This window comes from Python bivittatus, unplaced genomic scaffold (genome assembly GCF_059951505.1).
Source record: "Python bivittatus isolate LINGU-HERP-01145 unplaced genomic scaffold, Pbiv_v1 ctg000330_np1212, whole genome shotgun sequence".
NCBI classification, from domain to species: Eukaryota; Metazoa; Chordata; class Lepidosauria; order Squamata; family Pythonidae; genus Python; species Python bivittatus.
The window spans coordinates 12,533,597-12,555,365 of record NW_028277058.1 but is presented as its reverse complement, the minus strand read 5'-3'; the positions used below and the strand labels follow the sequence as shown (position 1 = coordinate 12,555,365).

Below are 21,769 nucleotides of genomic sequence, written 5' to 3'. Positions count from 1 at the left end.
CATGTCCTAATGGGATGTGTGATTTCCTTTCCCAATTTACTAGTAGATTTAGCAATGGACATGAGTGTAGCAGTTTTGCCAGACATTTTGTTCTTGATTTTTGCATGATTACCCACCAGATAAGTACCCCATTGTCCTTCAGATATTTTTATTACCACTCCCTATAGGCTTTGCCCTATAACATGTTTCTCAACCTCAGCAACTTTAAGCTGTATGGAATTGAATTCCCAGAATTAGTTCAAGTCCATACAGCTTAAGGTTGCTGAGGTTGAGAAACACTGCACCATAACATTAAAAGGTAACATATGCACGTATTTGTAAATCTTTTGTGTTAAATGATTGCTAAAATCAAATGGGCACTTTAGCAGGCAGACAAAAAAATCCTGCTAACTACAGAGATAATGATAAGAAGTCTGATGGGGGAGGAGATGAATCATCAATGTCCACCGAGAAAGGGTTAAAAGAAGGCAAAATGATAGTGACTGCAACATGATTGAAGTCTCCCCATACTTTATATGGGTGTGCTCTTTTTGACATTCCCTTCCTCCATCCCCTACCACCAGTAAGGTGAATGTTGAAGTAGGGCCTCTGAAACTGAGATATCAGTAACCACAGGTATGAAATAGATGGAGATGGATTTGGACTCCCCATGCCATGGCATACATTAGAAGTAACATATTTCACACAGTACTACTACTACTATTCCCCCCCAATACATCTCTTTTCTAAAATGTATCAAGCTCCTTCAGTTAACTAAGAGGAATCAACCCGTTACAGGTTACTTTTATGAAATAAAGTTAATTAAGAAGCAAACTTATACTTGAAATAAACAAATCAAAAGGCTGATCAAGAATTGATTCAATCATAGTTCTTGAAAATCTTCAATACCTTGCTGTTATGTTAGATCATAAAATCACTTAAACTGGCTTGGTTATAAAGGTTTACATGTTTAACACTGTCTTGTCTTTGAAACATTGCAACAGTATTATTCAGGCATTCCTGATGCAGATTAACAGATAAGTGCCCAGTTTATTGAATATTACATATGAGGGTTGAATTGTACAACATATATAGTGTCTTAATGATGAGATGTTGTTACCTGGTTTTAAGTCTTAGAAATTTAAATAATTTTAGTTTTGAAGCAACTTGTTGTTGTTGTTTAGTCGTTAAGTCGTGTCCAACTCTTCGTGACCCCATGAACCATATTGCGCCAGGCCTTCCTGTCCTTCACTGCCTCCCTGAGTTTGCTCAGTTTCATGCTCATTGCTTCAGTGATGCTATCTAACCATCTCATCCTCTGCCGTCCTCTTCTCCTTTTGCCTTCAATCTTTCCCAGCATCAGGGTCTTCTCCAAAGACTCCTCTCTTCGCATTAGGTGACCAAAGTATCTGAGCTTGAGCTTCATTATCAATCCTTCCAATGAGCAGTCAGGGTTGATTTCCTTTAAGATTGACTGGTTTGACCTCCTAGCAGTCCAGGGGACTCTTAAGAGTCTTCTCCAGCACCACAGTTCAAAGGCATCAATTCTTCGGCGCTCAGCCTTCTTTATGGTCCAGCTCTCACAGCCATACATTACTACTGGAAAAACCATAGCTTGACTATGCGGATCTTTGTTGGCAAGGTGACGTCTCTGCTTTTTAATATGCTATCTAGGCTTGCCATAGCTTTCCTCCCAAGGAGCAAGCGTCTTTTAATTTCATGGCTGCAGTCTCCGTCTGCAGTGATCTTGGAGCCCAAATAAATGAAGTCTGTTACTGCTTCCATTTCTACCCCTTCTATTTGCCAGGAATTGATGGGTCCAGATGCCATGATCTTAGTTTTTTTAATGTTGAGTTTCAAGCCAGCTTTTGCACTCTCCTCTTTCACCCTCATCAAGAGGCTCTTTAGTTCTTCTTCACTTTCTGCCATGAGGGTGGTATCATCCGCATATCTGAGGTTGTTGATGATTCTCCCTGCTATCTTAATTCCGGCTTGTGATTCTTCCAGCCTGGCATTTCTCATGATGTACTCTGCATATAGGTTAAATAAGCAGGGTGACAGTATACAGCCTTGTCGTACACCTTTCCCTATTTTGAACCAATCGGTTGTTCCATGACCGGTTCTAACTGTTGCTTCTTGGCCCGCATACAGATTTCTCAGGAGACAGGTAAGGTGGTCTGGTACTCCCATCTCTTTAAGAACTTGCCACAGTTTGTTGTGATCCACACAATCAAAGGCTTTTGCATAGTCAATGAAGCAGAAGTAGATATTTTTCTGGAACTCTCGTGCTTTCTCCATGATCCAGCGAATGTTGGCGATTTGATCTCTAGTTCCTCTGCCTCTTCAAAACCCAGCTTGTACATCCGGTAGTTCTCGGTTCATGTATTGCTGAAGCCTAGCTTGTAGGATTTTGAGCATAACCTTGCTAGCATGTGAAATGAGTGCAATTGTGCGATAGTTTGAGCATTCTTTGGCATTGCCCTTCTTTGGAATTGGAACATAAACTGACCTTTTCCAATCCCGTGGCCACTGTTGTGTTTTCCAAACTTGCTGGCATATTGAGTGCAGCACTTTAACACCATCATCTTTTAGTATTTTAAATAATTCAGCTGGAATACTGTCATCTCCACTAGCTTTGTTGTTAGCAATGCTTCCTAAGGCCCACTTGACTTCACTCTCTAGGATGTCTGGCTCAAGGTCAGTGATCACACCAGGGTGGACATCAGGGACATTAAGATCTTTCTTGTATAGTTCTTCTGTGTATTCTTGCCACCTCTTCTTAATCTCTTCTGCTTCTGTTAGGTCCCTGCCTTTTTTGTCCTTTATCATGCCCATCTTTGCACTAAACGTTCCTTTCATATCTCCAATTTTCTTGAAGAGATCTCTAGTCTTCCCCATTCTATTGTTTTCCTCGATTTCTTTGCATTGTTCATTTAAGAAGGCCTTCTTATCTCTCCTTGCTATTCTCTGGAAATCTGCATTCAGTTGCTTATATCTTTCCCTTTCACCCTTGCTTTTCGCATTCCTTCTTTCCACAGCTATTTGTAAAGCCTCATCAGACAGCCATTTTGCTTTCTTGCATTTCTTTTTCTTTGGGATGGTTTTAGTTGCTGCCTCCTGTACAATGTTACGGACCTCCGTCCATAGTTCTTCAGGCGCTCTGTCTACCAAATCTAATCCTCTAAATCTATTCATCACCTTCACTGTGTACTCACAAGGAATATGATCTAAGTCATACCTGAGTGGTCTAGTGGTTTTCCCTACATTCTTCAATTTAAGCCTAAATTTTGCAGTAAGAAGCTCATGATCTGAGCCACAGTCAGCTCCTGGTCTTGTTTTTGCTGTCTGTATAGAGCTTCTCCATCTTTGGCTGCAAAGTATATAATCAATCTGGTTTCGGTATTGACCATCTGGTGATGTCCATGTGTAGAGTCGTCTCTTGTGTTGTTGGAAAAGAGTGTTTGCTATGACTAGCTTGTTCTCTTGACAGAACTCTATTAGCCTTTGCCCTGCTTCATTTTGTACTCCAAGGCCAAACTTGCCTGTTATTCCGATTACTCCTTGACTTCCTACTTTAGCATTCCAATCCCCTATGATGAAAAGGACATCTTTTTGGTGCTAGTTCTAGAAGGTGTTGTAGGTCTTCATAGAAGCGGTCAACTTCAGCTTCTTCAGCATCAGTGGTTGGGGCATAGACTTGGATGACTGTGATATTGAATGGTTTGCCTTGGATACACACTGAGATCATTCTGTCGTTTTTGAGGTTGTACCCCATTACTGCCTTTCCTACTCTCTTATTGACTATGAGTGCAACTCCATTTCTTCTGAGGGTTTCTTGCCCACAGTAGTAGATATAATGGTCACCCGAATTAAATTCACCCATTCCCGTCCATTTCAGTTCGCTGATTCCCAAGATGTCGATGTTCAATCTTGTCATCTCATGTTTGACCACATCCAGCTTGCCTTGGTTCATAGATCTTACATTCCAGGTACCTATACAATATTGTTCTTTGCAGCATCGGACCTTCTTTTCGCTTCCAGATACATCCACAGCTGAACGTCCTTTCGGCTTTGGCCCAGCCGCTTCACTCTTTCTGGAGCTACTTGGAATTGCCCTCCGCTCTTCCCCAGTAGCATATTGGACACCTTCCGACCTGAGGGGCTCATCTTCCGGCGTCATATCTTTTAGCCTTTTAACATTGTCCATGGGGTTTTCTTGGCAAGGATACTGGAGTGGGTTGCCATTTCCTTCTCCAGTGGACCACATTTTGTCAGAACTCTCTGTCATGACCTGTCCGTCTTGGGTGGCCCTGCACGGTATAGCTCATGGCTTCACTGAGTTACGCAAGCCCCTTCGCCACAACAAGGCAGTGATCCATGAAGGGGTTGAAGCAACTATTACACAGTAAATTTTGGCAATATTTATGTCTCTTTGCTACTGTGCTATGCAAACCTTGCAGAAGATTTCTGTCTGTCTGTCTGTCTATCTGTCTCTCTCTCTCTCTCTCTCTCTCTCTCTCTGTCTGTGTGTGTGTGTAGGTAGCATTCTCACATTTCTGAGTTTATATTCCACTGCCCTCTGCTGGACGAAATGCAGCACCACAGACTTTCTTGAGAAAAAAATAATGATAAAACCTAAAGCTGCTCTCTCCCATTAAAGACAGTGTAATTGTTTGTGGGAATATGGTGAAACTATGTACATTCTTGCTGTTAATAAACCAAATGTTCATACAAGTCATTTTCCAGGAGTCCAAAATCTGCTTAATGCCCATGTTAGATTCTTTAATTTTTCTTCCATATTTGCAGAATAATTTCATAACTTGGAACCAGAATAATTTATCCTTTCTTTGGAGTAGAAAAAATGAAAAGAGATGCACCAAAAATTGAAAGATATATTTCTTATTTTGCTCTGCAGCTTCAAGAATGTTAATCTATGCCAGTTCATGATAATTCAATTTATAATCTCAATAACTAAGCATTAGTTTTTTGTCTAAAGAGTCCATTGTTTCTTATAGTAAACAATAAATAATAGATTTTCTAGTGTGGTGCTCTTCAGATGTGTGAGAGGCTACAGTTCCTCTCACCCCCACCAGTCTGGCCACTGGCCAATACATCTATCTACCATAGCTGGAAGGCATCAGAGAAGCGTGCAATAGTACACCGATCCAAAGAAAGATGTCTGCCCATGTTATTTATCTCCACTGCTATTCCTGGACCCACTGGGGAAATAGTTAACTAAAGCAAGATAGAGAGCATTGCACAGAAGCCTTTAAAGACTCCTGAAACTGGAGGGATGGGTGATTTTCCGAGTCTATTGGATTCCCCTTCCCCATACATATAATTCTCCTGTTTTTTTTTAATTACTCTATTTTCACTCCCTTCTGAAATCTATGGTGATAAGGGTCACCCTAGAAATATGGGCAGCAATAATTTATCAAAGTATTGTGACAAATGATTCTTCACCTGTTCAGATATGCAAATAAAACTTCTATCAGAGAAATACCACGAGTTCCTGCAATTTACTTCTTGGGAAACCAAACAGGATAGGAGCCCTATTTTTTCTGTGTTCCATTAAACCATCAAAATGATTGAGATGCACCTAGGCTGCAATTCAGTATCATCTTTTGTTGCAATAGATTCAGTTGTCTAAAGGGATTTTTATTAAACAGGCATAGGACTGTACTACCAGTCAGTTGTAGGCTCTAGATCAACCTTAGCAATTTTAAGATGTGGGGACTTCAACTCCCAGAATTCCCTAGCCAGCAAGCTACCCTGCTCTAGATGATGATGATGATGATGATGATACAAATGTAGTACCTTTTGCAAAGCTTCTTGAATATTTTATTTATTTATTGTATTAATTCACCACATTTCTACCTCACTGCAATCCAGAGACTCCTCCACACATATGGAATATGTCAGTCTAGGATTGACATTGTGTTTTCCTTTTCCAGAGTGATCTTTACTGGCAAATCACATCATCAAATTCTGGTAGCAAACAAATTAAAAATATCCAGAATGTTATATATTTAAATTTATGCAAAATGAAACCTAAGAAAATATTTTGGAATTCATCTTGCACAGTTTTCACTTGTGCAAATACCCAGCTTGATTATATGGTGGTTGTTTTTGATGTAACTGCTTTTGAAATAGCTATCTTTGATTTGAATGACAAATACTATATGTTGCAATGGTAGCAAAACCATATATGAGATTGTTCTGCCCTTTCTTCAAATATTCTTTTGGACTTAGAAGAATCTGGTACACTATCATTTTCTATTTCTTATACTTTACTAAACTGTACTATCCTATATTTTGGTCTGACTTCCTCCACTTCCTTTTTTCTGCCCATGGCCAATTTTTTAGGACACTTCTTGAGTATGCCCATTCTGTTTGAGTGAGCAGGGTCACAGCAAGCTTAAGAAATAAAGGGTACAGCAAGAGGCTATTGACAGGATGATGTGGCATGATGTACATGGCTATTGATATCATTGTACATGACAAGTAGTGCCACCATGGAGCATAGAGAATTGCCATCACTATTCTACATGCCTCCTAGAATGAAGCCCTTGATCCATAAAAGGTTACCAATCCTTCTAGAGGAACTCAGGAAGGAGCTTGGAATTGTGGATGCCAAGACTCAATAGTGCAAGTCAATAGACAAAATTTCTATTTCTACCATGTAAATCAATCTCTTCTTTAAATGTATTGATTGCAAGGTAGGTAACCTTTGGTTACCAGTCTTATGAGTGTAGATAATGTACCAGTATTATTAAATGTACATGTTTGATTCAAGTTAATTTATCCATTCTGGCCTTCTATATACAACAGTAGTATGCTACCCTTGTGTGTTTCCACAATGACAGAGGTCTTCTGACATTCTTCATATGCTAAGCCAATTAATTTTATAAGTGAAGCAATTCTGGTGCTGCTTTAGAGAAAATGCAGTGAAGATAGATTTGCTGTGTTTGGTCTATGGCTACTAGGTGGATAGTTCTCCATTGGCAGGAACTCCTGATTCTCCCCACTCCTGAGGGGTTCTCCTCTCCTCCTGAAGCAAAGCACTACAGTGTTTTGCCATTATTCCCCCATTGCTTGCTTTATGGGCATTCTGAGGTCTGGCTACACTACGTCCTTGCACTATGGCTATATTTTGTTTTATATTTTTGTTTACTTTTTTCCTTCCCATAAAAAGGTAACATGGTACAGGCGCAACTATCATCCTATCTATAGTCTCTTATTTGGGGGAAAGTTATTGAAAAAGTGGTGATGTAACTATTATAAAGACTTCAGAAAGGAGTGGATTATCTGGACCCAAGGCAGTCAGGATTCAAACTTGGACTGAAACTGCATTGGACAGCTTCATGGATGACCTGTCTTGGAACTTGGAGAGAAGAAGCACAGCCATTCTCATTCTATTGGACCTCTTGACATTCTTTGTATTCTTTTGGGCCACTTGCAAGAGTTGGGAGTTGAAAGCACTTTATTACAGGGGTTTCACTCCAGCCTGGGTAAGTGGGTTCAGTCACTGGTTGCAAATGGGGAGAAATCTGGCCCTTGGGCATTCTATTATGGGTGCCCCAGGGAATAGTCTTTTTCCCCATTCTGTTCATCATGGACAGAAAGCTGCTGAGAGAGGTAATTCATCAGTTCAGGTTGGAGTATCATCAATACACAAATGATAATTATATATCTTCATCCTGGGCCATATGGGAGATGCAGTAGAAATCTTAAACTGGTGTCTGGAGGGTATAGACAGAAGATACAAGCTCTGACTCAACCCAAGCAAGGCAGAGTGGCTATTAATAAGCCTGTTGATTCTGAGATAATGTCAACCTTGACCCTTGACAGTTATATTCCCCTGTGGATAGCAGGATCGCAACTTGCAGGTCCTTCCAGACTCCCAGCTGCTGGTGCTGCTGAAAGAACAGGTGGAGATCATGATCAGGACAGCTTTTACCCAGCTCTGGCTAGTATGCCAGTTGCAGCCATAACTAGAACAGAACATGTTAAAGATGATCACTCATGCCTTTGACACCTCTCATTTGGAATGCTGTGATTCACTTTAAATGGATTGCCCTTGAAGACCACTTAGAAACTTCAGCTGGTGCAAGATGCAGCAGTCTGTCTTATTATATGAGACAGTTTCATTACTGCCATGTAATGCTGCAATTATGTAAGCTGCATTGCCTCCTGGTGTGTTTCTGAGTGCAGTTCAAGGTGCTGGTTATTACCTTTAAAGCCTTATAGCGCTCAGGGCTTGGGTGTCCATAAGACTGCCTTCCTTAGATAGATTTTGCCCACCCAGTCTAAGTGAACAGAGAATGCCTGCTAAGGATTCGCACCTATTGTGAGGTGATGGGTAGTGCAGAACAGTGAGCCTTCTCCCTTCCTTTGGGACAGCTTGTTCCCCAAGGCAAGGAGGACTCCCAATCTCATGGGCTTCCAAAAATGTATCTGTTTTGGAAAGCCTTTGGAGATTGATCAGTTATGGTTACTAGTACAGATAAACTAATGGTTTGATGTTAATGCTATGGATAATGTTTTATTATTGTAGTTATAGTGTACCATTTGTACTGTACTACTGTTGCTATTATGTGAACTGCTTAAAGTCAATGTTAACTTCCTGCCATCTAAGAATTCTTGAATTCTTCACAGAGAATTCTAACATCATCTATGAACTCAGTCAAGTATATTCTGTATTAGATGGATCTCACGGGCTGAACTTTGTAAGGATTAATATGCAGACAGCCTCTAGATATGATTCCACAATCAAACTACAAACGGGAACAGGGCAGAGTTTGCAGTGTGAACAACACACATGATGAAATGCTGTTCACACTGCAACTGATAGGGTGGCAGAAAACAGATCTGCTTGTGCATATTGATGAAAAGAAATTAGTTTTACATTCATATGATAAAAATCATGGGCAGAAGAAGAGAAGAATACCAATTTGGGTCAACTTACTTCATGGGTCAGTCCCACTGTATGCCTGAACATAGAGCAGTTACAGGTTGGTTGGTTTGTTTTATCAAATGTGTGTCTCTGTCTCTGTCTCGCTCTCTTCTCAAGAAATAGAAATAATCTTATTCAGGCCGCAGGAGGTCCTCAGAAAGCAACAGAAGTTGAACTGCTGAAATCCTACTAGGTTCTTTCTTCATGTTGATGTATCAGCAATGTCTGTATTCATCTATAAGCAGAAGTGGCAGGCTAGACTATTACATATGTGTGTGTGTGCATTAACAGATTATGCATCTTAAATAAAACATCTTGGCCCATGTACATTTTATTACACAAAAATATTGTTATGCATTCATTTCTCAGAGCACTTTCCGAAAGCCTCCTGAGTCTCCATGGCAATGCTGTTGCATGTTGTATATTTTTCAGTTCATCTCCTGTTTATGGGCCTTGTTGTAATAAAAGAATACATTGCCCCTCAGGACTCATTGAAATGCATCTCATTATTCCAATAGCCCCCTGAGCTTTACTGTATTATGCTCTATTCCTACTGTATTTGAACTTTCTTATACTATGAAAGCCGACTCCAAGCCCATTACAACTGGTTGCAAATTAGCTTTTATTTCACCCTGAGTGTTGAAGTGTATTTTAATAAACTCATGCCAATAATGTTATAATGTAATATTCAGGCACTTTATCTTTTAATTACCAAGCCCTAAATTAATCCAGTTATGACTCGGATTCATTTCTTATTATGCCCTGATTCCATGGTAGCTTTAGGATCTGTCATGTTTTTGTCCAGGAGAAAGCCTATTGTTAAACGCTCAAGATAAATGAAATAAATGTAAGATAAATAAATAAATACATAAATAAATAAATAAATAAATAAATAAATGCAAAATGTAAAAATAAATGAAGCTTTATATTCAGGATGCTTATGAAGCTGTCCTGTAGGCAAAGATGTTTTTTGATGGCATTTTCAGCCTGCAAACATCCTAGCTCAAGCATGGAATTTCGCTGAAATGATTCCACCTTCTATTGTTTTCTCACCAATTTTTCCTACTTTTTTTCTTATCATGCATTAATTTCTTTCAGTGGTGCTTCAGGTATTCTGGGCAATAAAAGTGAAATACCTTAAGTTAGAAATGGCACATTATCTGTCTTATAACATACCAGTGTGCTATAACTACCTTTATATTACATTAAATGTGCATGTTACATTAAAATAGGCATGCCTTGTGGGAGTTAAACCATAATACATAAAATAGCTGAAAGAAAGACAAGTGGATGTCTTGTGTGGGGGGTTTGTTCCAATGTCAATGCAAGTACAACTGTTGAATGCAGCAGTTGTTAATCCATATACTTATGGTATGAAAACACTCAGGTGGCACTTCATACTTTATGGTAAACATATCTGCCTCCATAGAAATTATCTGTGTGTCAAGCTGATCCAGCTTCTCTTGCCTATGGACAGCTTCATACCTAGCTGTTTTCCTACAAAGATAATCTCTATGGGAAGGATAAAACAAGTTTTCTATCAGATATGCTTTGAAACCAGTGTCACGAAAGAAACTAAAAGCTGTCCAAGTACTGGCATGTCTTCTCTGTAATTTTGGAAGGCATGCACCTTTTTATGAATAATATTTTTTTTACATTTTAAAAAGGGCCTAATCTGGGGACTGCAACCCACAAGATCATTATTATTTATGTATTTTTTAATTAGCTAGATTTATATCCCATCTTTATTCCAGAAGGTAAAGACAGCATGCATAGTTTTCCATTCTCCATTTTTTCCTCACAACAACCTGCAGAGGTAGGTTGGGCTAGCAGAAAATTATTGACTTAGAGTCAACCAGCAAGTTTCCTCAGGTGAATGGGACTTTGACCTGGTTCTACCAGTTATAGTCCAACACCTTAAGCAGCATACAGCACCGACTCTCAATATTTTATTTACATCTTTGCATACAAATCAAACGAGATGAATGTTCAGGTCCTTCCTGCTAGATGGGTCATGTTTTAGAGCTTTTGCCCCAGGGACCCACTGTGAAACAGTTTTTAGAATGTAGAAGTCTGTGGTGCCAAAGAGCTAAATCTGATCAATCATTTTCAAAGCAAACATCCAGATCCCACACAAGTAAGTGGCAGAACTCTTTCATAGGTTTTTGGACAGTGAGTTTATTAGCAAAAAGCAAACAAATGCAATTAAAATCTGTAAAATACATAAAACAAAACATTGAATAAGACCAAGATGGTCAGGAAGGGAAGTGAGTTATATTGGAGTGATATGTAGACCTTGCATCAGCTGATGCTTCATTTTCACTGTGCTGCACAATATTTTGCTACAAACTGAGTTGGAGAGAGATTGAAATCTGAAAAAAGTACAGTCATATAAAAGTTGTTTCTTCTTCCAGGATACTGATGAAGTAGAGGTAAAATATTTTATTTCTTGAAAACATAATAGATTGTATTGTCCCTTCAATGAGCCCATCATGTTAGTGAGAAATGCAGTCACCCTGGAAGACATTTATGGGGTCCCCCCTAACCAACTTTCTAGACTGAAGAAGCTGCTTGGACAAGGAGTGAAACGTATCAGACCAGAAGAAAAGAAGTCCAGTTGCCATGACTCAACCTCCAGATAATAAATAGATTGTATGCATAGTAGGAGTATAGCCTCAGTTTAATGGGTCTAGGTTTAATGGACTTTGGATACAATGGGCCAAACTTTTCTCTGAACTTGTCTGTTATTTGGGGAAAGAGTCTACTAGTAGGGAGAGGAAAGAAGGCATAAGGAGCATTGAGTAGAGGCCACATCTGCTGGAGCCACATCTGAATTGAAAGGAACTCAGGGGAAAGCATAGGAAGATCATTGCAAGCAGGTAGTGTATTGTGGCATGGTTGAGAGAGGAAAGAGGGAAGGTGGTGGGAAAATTGCTTGATCAAGCAGGCATATACCTTTGGGCAGGGACAAGGCCTGAAGTCAACCTCCAGAAATAGAAAGAAAAAATGGGAAGAATTTTCAGATTTGACAGACACTTGGATTCTGCTCCAGCTAATTTCAGGAACTCCAAAACTCAACTAGTTTTTAGAATGACTACCAACACAGCAGAATAGTGCAATTCATGGCTCAGTCAGAAACAAGCCTGCACTCAAGTCAACTTCACTTCTTCAGTGAGACTTCTTCTAAGTGAGAGTTAAACTGCAGCTGCCTGAGAATTAATTAGAATAATTGTAAACTGTTAGACATTTCATTAGCTTTTTAGCATTACTGTGGTAAAAGGTTAAGAGAACATTTCTCTTCTTTAGGATTCACAACATTGCTCCTAAACAGCTTCCATTATAACATCACCACAAAGATGGAGGATGGACCTTCATATCCTGCAGATTTGCTTAGACCCAGAGTTTTACAGGTTCCCATAGCCAGGGCTACGACTAGGCAAAATAAAATATCCATCTTGAGCAGCAGATTTTGAGGTTCATAAAGGAACAGCAAGTGTTTAATTATTTCTTTTTTGCTATTGTGTTTTATTGCCATGGAAAATCATGTGGTTAGATCTGATGACTAAGCACTTCAATTTTCCCTGAGTTAGCCCTACCATTCTGTATACAGTCTCAATGTGTGTATACTGTGTATATGTACATTTATTTATTTGTGGAATTATTTACTGCCTTTCATTCAAGAGGTCAAAATATGTAGTGCTCCTTTTTCCCTATATTTCCCCATATAACCACATGAGGTAGGCTGGGCTCAGAGAGATGGACTGGTCCAAAATCACCCAGTGAGCTTCTGAACCAGGGTCTCCCCACTCCTCATCCAGCAGTAACCAATATACCATTCTGGCATGTGTATGTATAAATAGCTTGTGCTCCTATGTAATCAAGATAATAATTTTGACTCCAGAGCTTAAAGGAGACTGCCTTCTTGTCTATGAAATGTTGCAGAATTAAAATAGACTCAAATGCAAATTCACCCTTGTTGAGCCATTGTGTGGTTTATTTGATTCCGGTTTAATGTGTTGTGGGATCCTTACTAGTTAAGGCAGGTGAAACAAAGCAATATGTGGGCTCAGGTTGACTTCTGGAACAAGGAACCACACTGTTTTGCAAGGCAGCTTACAGGCGTGCTTGGCTAGAGCCTTCCTAACTGCCATCAGTCATGGGATTTATGATAATTAATAACCAGCCTGAACACATGAGAATTCTGGTCAAAAGGACATACCTATCAAAAAGGAAAGATCGCGTTTTCAACTTTAATCCTCTTAACAACTAGGTAAATGTGCACATTCAGCAGTCTGGCACATAGTAAGTTCCCTCTCAGGCTAGACAAAAAGAAGAGCAAAAACCCTGTTCAGGAGCTCATTATCTGAAGTACTTCCTGTACAAGCAGCCTAAGTCATCTGCCCCCTTCCTCCCGACATGGCTTTAATGATAGCTGCTTCAAGTATTTGCACACTGAGGGGTGTGAGCATTTGCAGCAGGAAAGTCTTTGCTTGAATGGCAATACACATATTGGCTTGCATCCACATCCTTGTTACTGGGAAGCCTCCTCTGCTTTAGTCTGGGGCTGAATGCTCACCTGCAGCAGCCAACATCATTTGAGTGACATCAGAATAGTGTATATATTGCAGGACTGGAAGAGGATTTAAGCTGACTTTCTAACAGAGTAGATTTATAAAGAATCAAGCAAAGAGGTCTTTAAATGCTTTTAAATTATTGCTTTTAAAAATAAAACAGAATATAGATATCACCATTTAAATGCATCAAGAATCCCAATTTTTAAAGATCCTTGTAGAGTGATTCCCTTGGACTCCCCAGCAGGCTGTGGCCTTTCTGTTCACGGGTCTCTTGAAACCAAAGCAAGTTTCAGCAAGGAGAGGGATTTTAAGTGGGAGGATTGGGGCAGCTTCCAAGAAAGGAAATTAAAATAGACCACTCATTACTTTGAATTACTTGATAAGGAAAAATCAGGAGAATTCTACTGAACCTATTTAGCATATTGATAAAGTTACCTCTGAAACAAAAGTATGCCAAGAGTCTCACCAGATCTTCCAGTAGAGTTCTAAGCAGAAAGAGAATCAACCACTTCTTGGTTCATTTCCTCATCTGCCTGATGCATTTTGTCAAAAGAGCCAATGAGTATTTGCATAATGACAACAGTGATAAAAGTTTTTGTTTATGACCCAATCATAAGAGATGAACTTAGCAGAAAAATGAAGGACAGCTGTATGATCATAACTGAAAGGGCTGCAACTTCTATTTTCCTCCAAACATTTTGCTTTGCACATTAGCAATTTCTCAAGAGAATGTCACCTAATTCCTACTTTGCGCAGCCAGCGGACCCAAAGAATTCTTTGGAAAACTTTTCTCTCCTGTTTGTGAAAAAAGTCAGTGAGCCTAACACAGGATCATCCATCATTCTACCCATATATGTAGAAATTTTCGTAGCTGCTACAATACTCTACTTAAACTGACAGATCTGTGCATGAATGAAACTGCATTTACTTCACTTAACATTTTTCTGCAGGATTGATCTACATGCAAAACTGACTTTAAAACAATTATTATTATTTTTTATCTTTGTTCCCTTTTCAAAAAGTTTTTGGAAACAAACTGAATGAGAGTTAAGAGAAGCAGTCTTTTTAAAAAAGGTAGGGAGGATAGAATTCACAATTAAATGTATTGCTTTTTATTCATGTTTACTTTTAAAAATACCTATATGTCACATTGTATATCACATATCCAGGTATACAACAGATACAGATACTTTACAACAGTAAAATATCCAGAAATACAATAATATAATTAAGAGAAAGCATAATATATAATATACCATCTATTTAAGGCCATAAATTAATGCAGCAGCGTTAATATGATCATGTAGACATTGATCAATTACAAGACATCTAGAAGCTCTTTTTGTTGTTTCAGGATGATAAATAGTAATCTGGCATTAAATATTTGCGATCGAGGCCAGTAACCTTTTTTCAGTCTCACGGCATCTTTTTTCATTAAAGTATATATTTGTCCCATGCCTATAAGCCTCCCTCTGACATTTCATATACAAGATACCTTGCTGCAAAGGTCAAGCAGTATGGTTATAAATGGAAAAGAGATTAAAAGCGTTATGAAGCCACAGTGATCAGAAAGTGAGTTAAAGGTGGAACATTTCTTCATATCCTTGTTTGGACATCTAGAATCCAATCCCTAGCAGAGTTCATTACGGTAACAGCAAAGCAAGCAAAACTGTTCATCAAAAATGTAGAAAGAAGTATTTTATATGCTTGTCTTAAAAGAACATTGTCGAGGTGGCAATTTAAGTGCTGCCAGAAGAAAATAAAATTGAGCTATGCCATCACCCACTCAGAAAAACAGGGATAGAATGGCATAAAAACACAGCTGCTAATTTATAGGTATATGTGCAAATTTAGAAATGCCTACCAAAAGTGAAATATAAACACAACACAGTGGAATGGAGAAAAGTATGCTTCTCCAGTCTGTTGTCCAGGCGCGGTCGATGGACAACTTGAAGCCCTGCTCATGTTCCTAGAATACATGGGTCTTCAAATAAAGGACCAATTGAACTAAATGATTGTCCTTGAAATTGACTCTTAAAATACCAGACTCCCACCAATAAAGAAAAAGCCACGAAGTAGGAAAATCAGACAAGCATGGATTCTGATTTTTTTTTTAATCTCTTAATAATAGCTTTAATAATGTGATTGGGAAGGGGGATGGAGGGTGCTTAGAATGAAGAAGTCAGAAACAATCCTATAAGGATGTCATGTGTCAGCCCTTTCAAAATAGTCCAGATAGGAAACCAAAACCAGGAGTACTAACACTACCTTTATTGTAAAGGTTACAGTAACAGAATCTTGTAAGTCAGAAAGCATTTCCCTCCTCCCCTGCCTTTACTTTCCAGAGAACTAGCGAGCATCCCTTCTGAGACCCTTATCCCATCCCCATTCCTCCTCTGAACTCAGATTTCATTTATCAAACCATTGCCTAGGCTGCAGTTCTTCCTCCTATCTTCCAAGGTTATTCTCACAGCCTATCACACCATGGGATAATTTTTTTCCTCCACAACCCGTTGCTTGACAAGTCCTACTTTTGACATCCAGGGTTTTGTGTGGGATTTTTTGCCATATTTTCCCACCACATCAAAGTTGGTCCCATACAGTAAGTTCTTAGAGAGTTATAATGCTGATGGGCAGACTGAAAGACAGGCCTCCAACATCCTTTACATAATTTCTTTCCCAGATTCTGTTTGTTTGGAAACAAAGTTCTTCCTTGACCTCTTTGGTTTAAGATGCTTCCTTACTAATTTTTTTTTTTTATATATCTGCGCTCAGTCGTTACTGACTCTGCAGTGACTGCTTGGACGAGTCCTTGCAGTTTTCAAGGCAAGGTGTTTCAGAAGTGGTTTGCCAGAGCCTCCTTCCTATAGCAGAGCCCAGCTGGTGAGCGCAGGAGGCGGGGTTTCCGTTGCTTCGCGCCCTTTTCGGGCGAGCGCGGTTGCGCTACCCGGCAACTGCTCCCAACTCCTTTTGCAAGGCGCCGCCAGCATTTTTCCTCCCACCGGAGTGAGAGTCCCCATTTATCTACTCACGTGAGTTTTCGACCTGTTGGGTTGACAGGAACTGGGGAGGAAACAGGAGCTCACCCTGTTAACGCGAAGGCTGGACTCGAACCGCTGAAGCGTCGACCATTTCTGGCCGGCAACTTTCAGCGTCATTAAGCCGCTGCGCCACCGCGTCCCTTACTAATTTTACTAGGTTATAAATTCCACTGAAAATCAGTGGGATAGCCTACATACTTTTAGGATCAAGATAATAATCTCTATCATGGTATAGTTTGTTATCCAGGTAAGCAAGACTAGATGCAAGAATTTTTACACTGTTGCATTAGCACAGTATCATAATTCATGATATACATGTTAGAAATACTGGGACTAAGTAATTAGTTTAGAGGGACAAATAGGTGATAAAGTATGCAATAAAATAAGGAATTATGGAAGCACGTTATGGAAGGTGAATTGATGGCAAGTTCCTGTGCTCCCTACTTTAGGAGGTAGAAAGAAGTAGGGTCAGCAGATGGGCCTACAGAAAGGACCCTCACAGAAATTACAAACCCAAAAAGAAAAGAAGCAGAAACAGAGCTGAACCACCCCAGACTGAAGAGTTTTCCTTCACTCTGGGGAATGCTGAACAGTGTTAAACAGAAACAAAAAGGGAAAAAGCCATCTGATTGCTGATGACAGTGAGGAAGAGAAGGCAGCAGCTGGGGAATCTGGGACTTGGGCCCTTACTTGTACCCAACCACCCCTTTCAGAAAAGACAGTATTCCTGACAAGAACCTCTGACAACTGGGTGACGGCAGGTACTTTATCATGAAAGACCACTATAATGCTAGTGATGCTGTAACTGGCTCCAGGAACCTTCAAGTACAGAAGAGGGTGAAAGGAGGAAGGTTCAGGAAGCCTGAAACTCCAGAGGCCAAATGCTGGCAAGGTGAAGAAATGAACAGGATAGAGTTCTGAGAATGTCTCAGACAACAGTGGTCAAGAAAACTAAGTCCTTGACATCAGCCATAATCTTCAAGAAGCAAGGAAGATACAAACAACACTGGACTGTACTAAATTCCCTGTCTACAAGGCCACACAAGTGATTGTGAGATAGAGTGGGAGGAGAGGCTGGGGGGGAAGTTGAACAACTCAAGAGAAGTAGCCCAGACAAATTTAAAAGGAAAATAAATTGGAATAGCTTACATAGATACATAACAATAGGAAAGAATATTAGAACAGTATATAGAATTAATATATAGAAAAGAAAGCATTATAAATGGATAGGCTACAATATGATAAATAAAGCAGAACTAGATATAAGTAAAATAAAATAACAGGATAAGAGTAAGAATAACTTCTGGGAATAAGAAAAACAAACTCTTTGTATTGTATAAAATATAATTTTTTTCTGTATTGTATTTTTATAATAAAACCCTTTTTGAAGATATTTGTTTAGTCTCTTGTCCAGTTCTGGCTCCATCTCCCAAAAGAACCTGTGACACAAGGGAATGAATGTTGGCTGTCTATTTCTCTTATTAATGAATCTATTGTAACAAAAATATCTCCTTAACCAATTACTGGCCATTTGGTTCTGCAACAGAACATTACCTTACTGATTTGTCTGTCACTTGGTATCAGGGCTCAGTTAGTGGCTGGAAGATTCCTGCCTAGCTTGGGAGAAGCGGGAATTCAGATAATGTAAACAAGCATTCATGATCAATGAACATTCTGAGAATTGGAGATAAGACAAAATCAAAATATCTTCTTTTGAGAAAGTAGTGCTGCATGAGAGCACCAAGAGTTTGAGGTCTGTCCATTCCTGCTCAGTCAAAACTGTAACCTATCTTAAATGACTACACTTTCTGGAATTAAATATAATTTCTACCCATGTTTTACCTAGTACCAGACTTATTTAGAAAATGAGTCTGTAGCAGACAGGCTGAGCCCATAAGGTAGTCTCAAGCCTTTTCTCCCAGAAGCCTCCTGGATTTTTACAACCTGCTCTGCTTCCTGCTTTGGGGTAGTAGCTTGGTAGTTCCCACTGACACACCTTGCAGGAGGAGTCTCACCTGGTGTCTTTCCATACATCCAATGTGTGAGAGAGATGAGGTTCTTTCAACCTGTACTAGCTTTCTGGGAGTTAAGAAGTAAACATTCAGAAAAGCAAAATTATTTCAAGAGCAAAATAATATCAACCTCTTAGCCATATAAGATAAGACACATGACTAGATGATTCATCCCTCTCCTCTTTCCTGAGTAGCTGGCCCAATCTCAGTAGGAATAAACCAAATCAAACTTTATTTAAAAATAGGAAAAGATAAAAATGTAAAAACTCTTATTAAATTTATATAGTACAAAGCAAGTAGTTAATGTTGGTAAAGATACATTATAATGCTGTTCAGATTACAATAATACAGCTGACAACTTCAAAAGAAAATTCCAAAAGAAAATACAGTGCTCCAGACAGATTTCAAGATGATTCTGATTCTGTTCTCCTGGTAAGAAAGAAGATGTTACACTTTAATAATAAAGATTATAAGAAGATTCTAAATAAAATTAGTATATTCATGCCCAGCCTAAATAAAGCTGAAATCACACATTGCTCACTAGTTTGTACAGATAAATAAAAAAATAACTAGACTTGACTTAGGCAGTACAAAGAAACAGAAATTAAATGTAGTACAATTCCTGGCTGAATGTTTTTACCTGTTCCTACAGAGATAGAAGACTCTTGAAACAGATGTCCCCCCCGCCCTTCAATTTCCTGGATTGTTCTGGCTTCTTGGAGACTCCTAAATGTTAATCAGAATGTTAATCAGATGCTTTGAGAAGTTATATTAAACCCCACTTTTTTTTCAACCTTGGTCCAGCAACTTTTGTCAGAGTTCTGCCTCCCCTTTAAAAGGACAGGTCTTCTTCCTTTTTTCCAGTTGAGGGGTGATTTTGGGTATCTGACAAAGAGCATATCTCCCTTGTTTCTTCCTCATGAAGATGTATATTGCATGTCTAGCCAGCAGCCTAAAATACTATGAATGTCTGGCAAGCAGGAATACTCATAAAAGGGCTTGATTCATTTTAGTCTCCAGATTAGATTTTGTTTTCTGTCTAATGCTCCAAGAAGGGAAAATGTATAGAAATGGGGGCAGTCACAGACCAGCTGAAATTTGCAGAGTAGATATGATTACTGTATACCCTTCCTGCTAATGATCTCCCTAACCTTAAGTCCTGGTTAGGAAAGAAACTGAGCTATTTGAATTGGTTCCTGAGAGACTGGAGAAATCTCCAGTATATCTGGCTGTGCTGTTTCCTCTGTTTCTTCTAAAGTGGAGTTTTAAAAATATATATATTTTAAAAATATTAAAAATATTTATTTTTCAGTGCTTAATTAAAGATGAAGACTTGTAATATACTATGACTATATTATTGTATACTTTACAGGCACATTATGGTGAGATGGGTGGAGAACGACAGGGGAAATGGAAAATTTTGGGGAGGAGCCTCCACTATCCTTTGAAGTCATACCTTGGAAAAAGACATCGGATTAGAAGGCGTGGTAGGTAGAAAGAAGATAACAAAAGAATACAAAATCCTTTCTGGACCATCCTTTTTAGCCCTTCCATGATACCACTTCAGAACCCCTAACAGGAATGCTATTAAAATATTGATGAAGCATCTTATCCAGAGCATTTAAATTCACAATTACAAGGATGTTACATGAAGTGCTTCCATCATGCCATAATGAAACACAGCCACAGACCCAATGCTGGAAAACTCATTCCTTTCCTGGTGACAGAGGTGAAAAAACAAAATAAAGGCCCACCTGGTATATCGACATCCATAAAAGACGATAAGAACACCAACTGCAAAGAGATATAGAACACCTTCAATCATTCTGAGTAACCTCCCTTGAAGGTGTACTATAATTCTGGGTTTCCCAATTTTCATATTGAGTCGTGCCAGCTAACATGTTTGTGTGATTTCTGTCAGATTCAGCTGGCACAGCATGGCACGGCGAAGGCACCGCTCAGCTTCGCCTAAGTCAATTTCACCGCCCAGGTGCAAGCAGAGAAAAAGGGGAAGTGAAACTGCGAGCTGATTACTGACAGGTGGCTCAAACGGCTTCCTTCGGGGCGCTGCAAACAAAGGAAAGCCCAGAGGCTCAGAAGCGAAGCAACCAGCGATGGAGATGGAGATCTCCCGGCTTTGCCAGCAAATAGGCAAACCCAACAAAGGCAACAACAGCACAACCCATAGACTGCAATCAGAAAGACAAAAGCACAGGACTGAATCTGCCATTTGGGCGAGGGGGGATTACTGCGGGTAATCTGTAACTAAACAACAGGTAAAGCGCGGGAACGGGGAAGCTATGAAATACCATGTAAGCTATGCCAAGCCAACCCTGTCTTTGTCTGTACATACTTACGTTATGCTTGAGTAAACTGCTTTGCTGAACACACGTGTCACGAGAGTTTCTCTGAGACAAACGGGGTAAACCTTACAATTTCCACTTCAAGGACAGCTCAAATTGTAGAGGTTGTTAATAGCGAACAGTAGCTTGCTCTAGCAGCATAAAGATAATAGAAATAAATTATTAATCGATACTTTTTTTAGAAAAAAAGGAAAGCAGCAAGCTTATGTAAAAAATAGAGGCATCTTTTGTGAAGAGGCAAAAAGCTCTAAATGGCATTGATAAATATCTTCCTATTATCCCTGATTAGCTTCTTTTATTTTCATCAGAACATTAAGCAGAAATTAAAACAGACTTTTAGCCTAACTTTCTCCAGTTGGGATGTGATGACCTAGAGCTGCTGAATATCTGCCACACTAGAATAACCTTTATTGTAAATACATTATTTGTAATGTCTTAAGTAACCTAGTAAAACTTAAGATTTGAACTGCTGCAATAGATATTTTCAGTCTGTTTTACAGTCACCAAAAGATTTAGGCCATGACCTCAAACGCCTAATTTCAGTGACATTTTGTAGCCTATTAATAAAAGCAAAGCAAAGCAAAGCAAAGCAAAGCAGAGCAGAGCAGAGCAGAGCAGAGCAGAGCAGAGCAGAGCAGAGCAGAGCAGAGGAGAGGAGAGGAGAGGAGAGGAGAGGAAAGGAAAGGAAAGGAAAGGAAAGGAAAGGAAAGGAAAATATGCATCACTTTGGGCTTGACAAAAGATCCAAGCTGGCTAGTTTTTTTTTTTTTTTTTTGACAATCTCTTAATGTTTGTATATTAAAATGGATCATTGGCTCTGACATTAGGCAATAATACAGGTTTA

General features: G+C 39.3%; 1 long non-coding RNA gene across 1 annotated transcript in view; it reads left to right on the top strand.

Moving 5' to 3' along the window:
- LOC148215897 (uncharacterized) overlaps window positions 1-20,587 on the top strand; it is a 73,073-nt gene extending 52,486 nt beyond the window's left edge. Inside the window, exons 2-3 of the long non-coding RNA XR_015796339.1 lie at window positions 19,935-20,049; window positions 20,484-20,587. This is a non-coding gene — a long non-coding RNA (uncharacterized LOC148215897). The remainder of the gene's footprint in view (window positions 1-19,934; window positions 20,050-20,483) is intronic.
- Window positions 20,588-21,769: the final 1,182 nt, after the last annotated feature.